This window comes from Echinops telfairi, unplaced genomic scaffold, assembly GCF_000313985.2.
Source record: "Echinops telfairi isolate 266 unplaced genomic scaffold, ASM31398v2 ScPeMD7_7458;HRSCAF=8496, whole genome shotgun sequence".
In the NCBI taxonomy this organism is placed as follows: Eukaryota; Metazoa; Chordata; class Mammalia; order Afrosoricida; family Tenrecidae; genus Echinops; species Echinops telfairi.
In genome coordinates, this window is record NW_022111358.1 from 16,466,575 (window position 1) to 16,476,000 (window position 9,426).

Consider the following 9,426-nt stretch of genomic DNA (forward strand, 5'->3'; position numbering starts at 1 on the left):
CGCTAGTATTCTAAAGGACAGGTAGTTATCGCTAGTATTCTAAAGGACAGGTAGTATGCTAGTATTCTAAAGGACAGGTAGTTATCGCTAGTACTCTAAAGGGCAGGTAGTTATCGCTAGTATTCTAAAGGACAGGTAGTTATCGCTAGTATTCTAAAGCCTGTCTGCATAGGAACTCAAGCTCAGTCAGTCACACAGGTGGGAGGGAGAACCACGTCATCCTGTAGGGAAGGCCTGGTGTTCTGCTCTGCTTCGGTAAAGATTGAAACTCAGAAACCCAGCTCCCTGCCCTCCAGGTGACCCCAATAGCACAGGGTGGAACCGCCCGTGGGTTTCCCAGACTGTCACTGTCGGTGGGAGCAGAAAGCCTCCTCGCTCCTCTGTAAGGATTGCAGCCCAGAAAGGGTGTGCAGCGGGTCTGCTCTGTGACCCACAGGGCGGCCGTGAGTGGGGACCAAGGCCATAGAATGAGCTTTGCTGCTATTTGGGGGCAGGGGTTGTCCCCCGGATGCAGCCTGGGGTGAGGAAAAGGCGTTTTACCAGGACGCTGGCCCGGATCTGTCAGGTCGGCTTCTTAGCACCCCCTCCTCGGGCCTGGCTGCCACCTGCCCCGGTGCGCATGTGCAGTGCGAGCCGTGCTACTCCACGTCCTGTCCCCAGACCCCTGGCCCAACATCTCCTGGTTGGAAGTGGAAAGCCTGGGGCCCCTTTGTACTTCCTGGGCCCACCTTCATTTGAAGGAGACCCTCAGACGGTTCGTGTGCACATTCAGGCGCGAAGCTGTGCTAGAAGGCTAGAGGGGTGCTGCCCAGGGGAGGGCGGCGGGGGCTGGACGCTTCATTTGATCAGCGGAGGGCCCCTGTCTTTACAGCGCTGTTCAAACGATCGGAGGCCTGGGACTGGCTTTCCCCCCTTTTTCTCTAATGTCCTCAGGGACCGATATGTGATCCACTGAGCAGGTGTAAGGCTGACAGAACCCCACCTTGTCTATACGCTGTTCAAAGAGGCAAGACCAGACACGTGGTGGCGATGGCACGTCAGGGGCCATGAGTGTCTATTAATCCTGCCTTCCTTGCCTCTGTGAAGGCCCGTCACTAACAGCGTGTCGACAGTCTGGAGACCTCCTGCGAGTGGCCCTGGTTTAGAGCCCCCCACCCCCCGTCCTGGGGGTCCAGTGGGCCTGGGTTTAAGCCCTGGCTTTGGCACGTATCGGCTGTGCGTTCCGTGGCAGTTGGTTGCCCTAGCTTGGCCATGCATCCGGCAGGTGTGCGTGCCTCTGCTCCCTGGGCTGGGGCGGGGATGAAGTGAGGGGGCCTGGCTCAAACAGAGCCCAGCGCTCCGGGCACGTGCCTGGTGACCTCGGCCATCACATGTTGGCAGCGCCGTTGTGCTCTGGTGCACCGCCTCCAAGCGTCTGGAGGTGAAGACGATGGTTTCGAGGTACAAGAAGCACCCTGTCTCTACACGGGCATTTGCCTTGAAAACTGTAGCAAATTAGTGGGGAGCAGCAACTGCGTTTTACCGCCGCCGCCACCACTCCCCTTGCTGCTTTCTGATGGGGACTGCCGCTGATTCTCCTTCCAGGAAGATCCCAGCAGACTCAGGACCCGAACTGGGACAGTGTTGAGGAGCTGTTTTAGGATCGCCCTGAGATCATCCCTCCACCTTGAAAGACCCCTGAAATGATCTTCACCCAGCCCGGCAGCTCACTAGTGGGAAGGGTCCGCCTTGAGCAGTGTGCTCTCTTAACAACGATCGACGCGGGATCCCGTTGGCCACAGCAGCTCAAGAGATAGGAACCCCAGGGGGCAGTGAGCATCTGTCAGGAAGGAAGGAACAATTCCGGCAGGAAGGGAAGTTGAGAATGGGCGCACCACTCAGAGAAGGTAGCCAGCGTAGTGAGGCGAGAGTGGTTGCGTAGACCCTGCGGAGTGGGTGTATGTTTTCACTCGGTGTCTTCCCAACCACCAACAAAATGACAGGGAACAAAAGTATGAGAATGATGAAGGCAAGTACAGATGTGCTCGACACGAGGGATGGATGCATGGATTGTACGAGCCCCCAATAAAATGATTAAAACATAAATAAACAGAAAAAGAAATAAGCACCCCTTTCAAAACAAAACAAAACAAAAACCAAAGAACAAAATGAATCCGATTTCTAGACAAACCACTCCCAGCACACAACGCCTGTCTCAGTGATGAAAGAAGTCACACGGGCTGGGTAGGAACCCCTTCCCACCCCCTGTTGGCACGGTCCCTCCCCTGCCCTGCTGTGCCCTCCCCAGCCTCCCTAGGAGGCAGGTGGATTTCCGGCACCAGGTGAACCTGCCCCTGACTCCCCACTAGACTTACCTTGAGCGCCAGGCCGTGAAGACAGACGTAGAAGACCTGAGTCAGAAGACTGGGGTTCAACTTAGTCGGGCATTGGAGTGGTATGTTGTTGGGGGTTTCAACCCTTTGCTGGGTTCCAGGCCCCTTTGAGAGGCCCCAGAGAGCTTTGACACCCCTCCTTCAGGAACACTGCTTGCACATACACATGGAAGCGTGCATCCATTGTCAGATGGGCCTGTTGGAAACTGGCTTGGGAATCTTGGCCAAGAACCTTGTGCCAGGTCATAAGCCTCCCAGAGCGTGTGTTAGCAGGTCTTGGAATGAACCTTGGAGTAGAATGCTCACTCACTGCCATCAGTCGATGCCGACCATAGCGACCCGGTAGCACAGGGCAGGACTACCCTGTGGCTTTCCGAGACAAACTGTTTACAGCAATAGGAAGCCCTGTCTTTCTCCAGGGAGTGGCTGCGGGTTTCAAACTGCTGACCTTGGGATCCCTGCCCATCCCATAACCACTAGGCTACCAGGGGCCCTCAGAGCAGAATAGGGTTTGTGACGCGCAACGCCAAGGTCTGAATCGTTCCGCGGCTCCTTGCTGCTTTGCTGACCCTGGGTGAGTCACCTTTCCATCTCCAAAGACGTTGCGTCCCCATCTGCAGCGTGAGGGAGAAGGACAGCACCTACCTCACAGGGCAGTAGTGACATTAGTGAGGAATATTTATGTAAGGAGCCCTGGTGGCACTGTGGTTGCAAGTTGGGCTGTGACCACAAGGTGAGTCGTTCAAGCCCACCAGCCGCTCCACAGGAGAGAGGTGGGCTTTTTCTACTCACGTAAAGAATTGCCGTCCTGGAGGCGCAGGGGGCGGCTCTGCCCTGTCCGATAGGGTCACAGTGAGTTGGCATTGACTGGATGGCAGTGAGTTTGCTTTTCGGGAATGTTTATAAGGTGCACAGGTTGCCCTCCTTACTGTTGTTTAACTTACCGAATGTCCCTTTGTCCTCTGGGATTCCCACCTCCTTGCTTTAGAGCATAGGTTCACAACCTTATCGGGCCTCCTTTGCAGAAAACAAACAAACAAAAGCCATCACGCTGCTCCCCATTAAAAAATGGACTCACCGCCACCGAGTCGATACTAACTCCTAGTGACCCCACAGGACAAGGCAGGACTGCCCCTGGGAGTTTCTGAGGCTGTAACTGTTATGGAGTAGAAAGCCTTGTCTCTCTCCGGCGAGCAGCTGGTGGTTTTGAACTGCGGCCCTTACAGTTAGCAGCCTAAGGCATAACCACTACGCCACCAGGGCGCCTCAGCACCCCGCCTTGGTAACGAAAAACCTTTGTTCTGTTACCCACAATGCAGGGTAAAGTGTCGGTATCTGCTTTTGCAGGCCACGTGAGTCCTCCCCGTGCCCCTCCTAGTGGGTGGTAGCACCCACTATGGGAAATCCTGCGTTAGAGTAAGGAATAGTTGGGCTGAGAAAGTGAGGGGTAGGGAGGGGACCCCATGGGCAGCCGGCTGCTCCTGCTTGTGCTGCTGTTGGTTTTGGCCCCAGAAGTGGCGGTTCCTGCCTCAGGAGCGCCCCTGAAACTAGATGCCCCAACCCAGAGGGCATGGGAGGGAAGGGAGCTTCCGTAAGGCATAGAGGAGGGGCCCTTGTACTTCTAATTAATTAATTCTGGCTCTCTCACTCCCTGAGCTTTCTGCAGCCCTAGTAATTAGCAAGAGTGTTAACTGGGGTCAGGGCAGTGGCAGGGCTTGGGGGGTAGGTTCTGGGGACTGTGCCAGGAGGTGGAGGTGTCTCTCAGGCTGCCCTGGAACCAGGCTGTGCCTCCTGCTACCCAGGCCCTCCTGCCCCTTCCTCCCTGCTTTAGCTGAGTTGCCCAGAACCCCCCACCAGCCTCAGTGAAAGGCCGCACTCGGCTGCTTGTGCGAGTGGCAGAGCTGGAAGATTCCACACACGGCCCCCACTGGGCCCTTAATTACATTAAGGCACAAAGCCGCAGTGCCGGCTGGGTGTGCCCGCCCGGTGCATCCCGGCTGTCCCTGGGAACAATCGCGGTTCTGTTCTCATGGCCTGCTTTCCCCCAGCTGCGCCGCCCTTTCATCTCGGCCTCGTTCCCAGGGACCCGGGCTCGTTCCCAGGAGGGTGGAATCTCTGTTCCAGTCTCCTTTCTTGCCTGGTTTCATTTATTCCGTTTCTGCCCCCTCTCCCCCCGAGACTGATTCCTTTCCCCGTGAGTCTGGGGCCCAGCGTGGCACGTAGCCTCTGAACCCTCTTTCGTATGTGCGGCAGTTGTCCCCCCATTCTTTCTGGCTCTGCAGGCAGGCCGTGGTCCTGTTTTACAGTGCATGGGGTAACCCCCCTCCACCCCCGTCTATAAGACACCCCACTAATCACATAACACCTTCCCTTGATGAAATCTTACCCCGTACGCTTCTGGGTGATCTGTAAGCATGTTTCAGAAGCAGCTAAGAGAGGGGCGTCACACCTGTTTTAGACAGGGCAAGAGCTTGTCTGCAGCCCCCCGGGGGCATGCTGCAGAAGGAGAACAAGCCCTCTGGGTGGACCCCCAGACCAGTGCTCTTGCCCTTCCCTGCCTCAGTGCCTCAGGCCAGCCTCCCCAGGGCCTCAGGCAAAACACTAGTAGTGAGGACCTTGAGGAGGGCCCCTCCCGGAGGGTGGCTGTGAGCCCAAGCTACCCTGTTTCCCCGAAAATAAAACAGGGTCTTATATTAATTTTTGCTCCCAAAGATGCGCTAGGTCTTATTTTCAGGGGATGTCTTATTTTTCCATGAAGAAGAATACGGTACACATTTATTGTTGAACAACAAAAAAGGAAATTTATTACCAGTATACGGTACAGTAGTAGTTGTCATCACCAACCAGCATAACCAGACAAACTGAATCCTACAGTATCAAGAATTTATTGTTACTCTCATTATTTCCATGTACAACGATCTATGGTACATTTACTCATTTATTCAATGACCGCCATGCCATCATCATCTCCTGGAACATCATCATAACCATCCAAACCCTTATTTTCGGGGGATGCCTTGTATTTCAGCGAGGGGCAAAACTGTAAGTAGGTCTTATTTTCGGGGGATGTCTTACTTTCAGGGAAACAGGGTAAGTGCCCTGGAGGACCTGTATTTTCAATCTCTCCACTTTCTTCCAGGGACAAGAATGTCACTTTCCCGGTGCACTGTGGGACTATTCCACAGAAGCGTACCAGACCCAACCCAGTGTCTTCCCGTAGGCTCCGACCCACAGTGGCCCTATAGGACAGAGCAGAACTGCCGGGGGGTGGGGGTGGGGTGTTTCTCAGGCGGTGTTCTCTACCAGAGACTACAGAGGGGCTCGGCCAATGGGTTCGAATCACTGACCTTTCTGTTAGCAGTTGAGCGCTTACCCACTGTGCCACTAGGCTTCCCGGCATCTGCTTCTCAAACGAAAACCAAACTCACCGCCATCGAGTGGCTCCAAGGTAAGGGGAGAACTGACCCCCGGTAGGTTTCTGAGACTGTAAATCTCACAGAGTAGAAAGCCTCCTCTTTCTCCCGTGGAACGGCTGGTGGTTTTGAACTGCTGACCTTGCAGTTAGCTCAACGCCTAACCACTACACCACTAGGGCTCTGAGGCACATGCCTTTCTTACGGCCATCGGATCAGTGCTGGTTCATAGCAACCCTGTCAGGTCAGGGTAGAACCGCCCCTGCGAGTCTCCAAGACTCCCACTGCAGGAGTAGAAGGAACGCCTTGTGTTTCTCCCGAGCTGCTGCTGGTGGTTTCAAACTGCTGACTTTGCAGTTAGCAGCCCAACTCAGAACCACTAGGCCACAGCACATGCTTGGGTCTCTAAAATGCCCAGAGAAAGAAATTCTCGGGCCCTGCCCACATTCCAGTGCCTCGCAGCCCTGGCAGCCAGCACCAGCCTCCCTCCTGATCGGATGATGGGGATTGCTTAGGAAGCAGGACTTGCTGAAGCTCCATGCCGAGCCTGGTGTGTCCATGCCCAGATGGGGAAGGCATCAGGCCTGCAACCTGAGCCCACCCCACCCCCGCCTCAGCCTCTGGCCCCGCCACACGGCAGCCAAGCCAGCCACAGGCGGCTGGGCAAACGCCTGGGTTCCTGGGACGCTGTTTGCTGGCAGAACCAGACCTCATGCAGGTCACACAGTCTCTGAAATTAAGGTTCGTTTGGAGCCGGGCGGGGATGGTTTCTTCTCTCTTAACCCCTTCCCCCTTCACATTTGCATCGAGCCTAAGAGACCTGTCATCCTAGCTCACACCAGCATTCCGGGGGGCCTCTGGAACCCCATATGGAGAAGCTGGTTTCTCTTTTGATTCCGTGTGTAGGGTGACCGGTGTGGGCAGGAATCCTCATCTGCTGGGGTCTCTGGGGGACACCGGACCCCCTGCAGCAGCTGTAGCTGTCTTCTGCCTCCTGACCTGGGTCGGAGCACCTGATCAGGCCAAGTTTTGCTTTGCATCTTTTGCTAAAAGCCCTCAGAACACTTGAAGGCCTAATGGGTTTTTCAGTGAGTCCCCTGGAGAATTCCAACCCCTAAGGAAGGGTCTCACTCACACGGTGGCCTCAGGGGGGCCCACAGCAGCTCTCGAGGGCAGTTCTGCTCGGGCCAGTAGGGTCACGGTGAGTCAGAGCCAACCTGAGGGAGTGCACCCCTTTGGGTTAGCATCATCTGGATGGCCACCGTGCTGTCTTATCAGTGCCGCGGGCAGCCCAGGGCGGGGGCACGCCACGGCCAGCAGGCTCCCATCCTGACTCCTCAGATACCAATTCTAGCTGGAATATTTATAGGCTTTCAAGAAGAACTAGAAAAGACTTCATTTCTAACAAAACCGGGTCATTCCAACAAATCAAATACTGCTGCTGCTAACATTGTATTTCCCCGTCTTTCTTTGAAGTGTTTGGATTTTTAAAAACCAGTGTGATCTTATGATCGTACACTTTTCAGTACTCTGAGTGAAGCGGTGTGGTTTCGAACTATTTCCTCCAATGGCCGTACCACTGTCCCCTCCCCTGCCAGGTGTCCCCTCTCCCAAACTCTCTTATTGCAAGCCTCAGAACTTTGTGAAGCTTGAGAGGCTGGAGCCACTTGTCTTGGTTCGGTTGGTTTAATATAAATCCGGAGTGAGGGCCATTGCCAAGGCCACTTCTGGTCCAGGAGAGACTTGGCTGTGGTGAGGCTGGGCTGTGATGGAGTAGAGACTCCTAGTGTGACCTCATCTGGTAGATGGTCCTTCAGGTGCGGCGCTCATTTGAGGCTTCAAAGCTGGGTGTTCTCTGTGCTTGCCCTCGTGCGGCTCATGCCAGGGAAGTGCTGATGGTTGGCTTGGGCCCATCAGCGCATTGGGTCTGATTTTCAGCCTTGGGTGTGGCATGGTCGCTTCAGTGCTTGGAACATACTTCTCTGACACACTGGGGCTTTGCGCTCTCGCTTTATCCCATAGCCAGGACCTAAGATTAGTCCTGGAGGTATTGTTCACCGTGTTCCAGAGGGACTGGAAACCAGGTACCTTTTTGGAGCTGCTATCAGGACAATTCCAACTCATGTTGACCGTATGAGACCATGTAGCACCTTCCACAGATGGTAGAACGGCCTCTGCGGCTTTCCAAGACTAAGGGACGAGACAGCCTCTTCTTTCTCCCGTAGAGCAGCTGGTGGTTTTGAGCTTCTGACCTTGTAGTTAGCAGCCCAAAGAGTAACCCACTTTGCCATCAGGGCTCTTGGCAGCTACCTTAACCTGTTTTCTGTCAGTGTTGACCAGTGGGTAATGAGGATGAGCCTTATCACCGGCCCTTGGAGACCCAGAGTCACTTCCAGCCCGGTTCATCTACAGCGCTTCCCAATTCTCTTTTCATGTACCCACCAAGCCTCAGTTTTCTCATCTGTAAAATGAACCCAAGGACACCTCCTTCCGTTGCAAAGTTGATGTGGGATGATTCCTCCCCCTCCTAGGCAGTGTGGTTTGAAGGGGTTCAGGGTCACAGTGCACAGCACTCAAAGCCAGCAGAGGCTGGGCTGCCTGCCCACCCGCCTGCCCGCCCGCCCTGCTCCATCCAGCTGTCCCTTCTCTGGGCCCTTCAGTGGGGCACTTACCTAGCCCCCTCTAAACAGGACGTGTCCTTGCTGTGCCCCTCAGGACAACCCAGCTGACTGGAGTTGCTATTGTTTTCCGTTCCTTCTGGCTGGGGGACACCCTGCCAAGTGGGCCATGCTGCCCTGCACCCTCTTCAAAGCCTCAGTAATGAGGATCTGTTTTCTCGCCTCCCCACCCCCACCCCTGATTGTCCTGAGAGGACAGCCACCACATGTGTGCAGGGTGTGGTGTCATGATTCATTTGCTAGAATCTTTGTGGCCACATGTGTGTGCTGCTCTTGCTAGGCCCCAAAACCAAAAATGCCCAACAGGAACCAAAGAGCAAGTCACTGGGTCAGGCTTGGGTTCTGGGCCCATGTACCCCAGTCTCACATCATTGCTCTAGTCGTCTGTCTGCTTGCAGGAGGCTGTCCACGCAAGCCTAGCTGGATAGCGGGAGGCTTTGAGGTTGTTCTGGAGAGGAGAATGTTCCAGGCCTGCCCAGCCCTCTGCCAGAGAGTTTGAGGTTTGGATGCCATACCAGTCCCATGGGAATCACAGGGGGAGCTGGGCTTGGGCTGGGAATCAAACCAGACTCCCCCTGTGGAAGGCCTTGATTCTACCACGAGAATTCTCACCCACCTGTGGAGTCAGGATCTGCATTTGAACAAGAGCCCCTAGGAGACCCAGGTGCACATTAAACGTTGAGAAGCCCTGACTTAGATCAGAAATGCTCTAAGACATTAGAATCACCCTAAGTGCCTTTTAAAACAGATGTTAATTCCTTAGGCTCCCTCTGGTCATCCTTTGGTCATCTCCAGACCAAAGAATCGGAGACTGGCTGAGGATAAGGCTTGGGCATTGGGAAAAGGAACGTTTCCTGAGTGATTCTAGAAGCAAGGCCTGTCCTTGGGGTGGATGGTCCCGCATGCCGATGATCAGGACGCGGAGCTCCTGTTATGCCCCCTTATCCGGAATCTCTTCCCGCA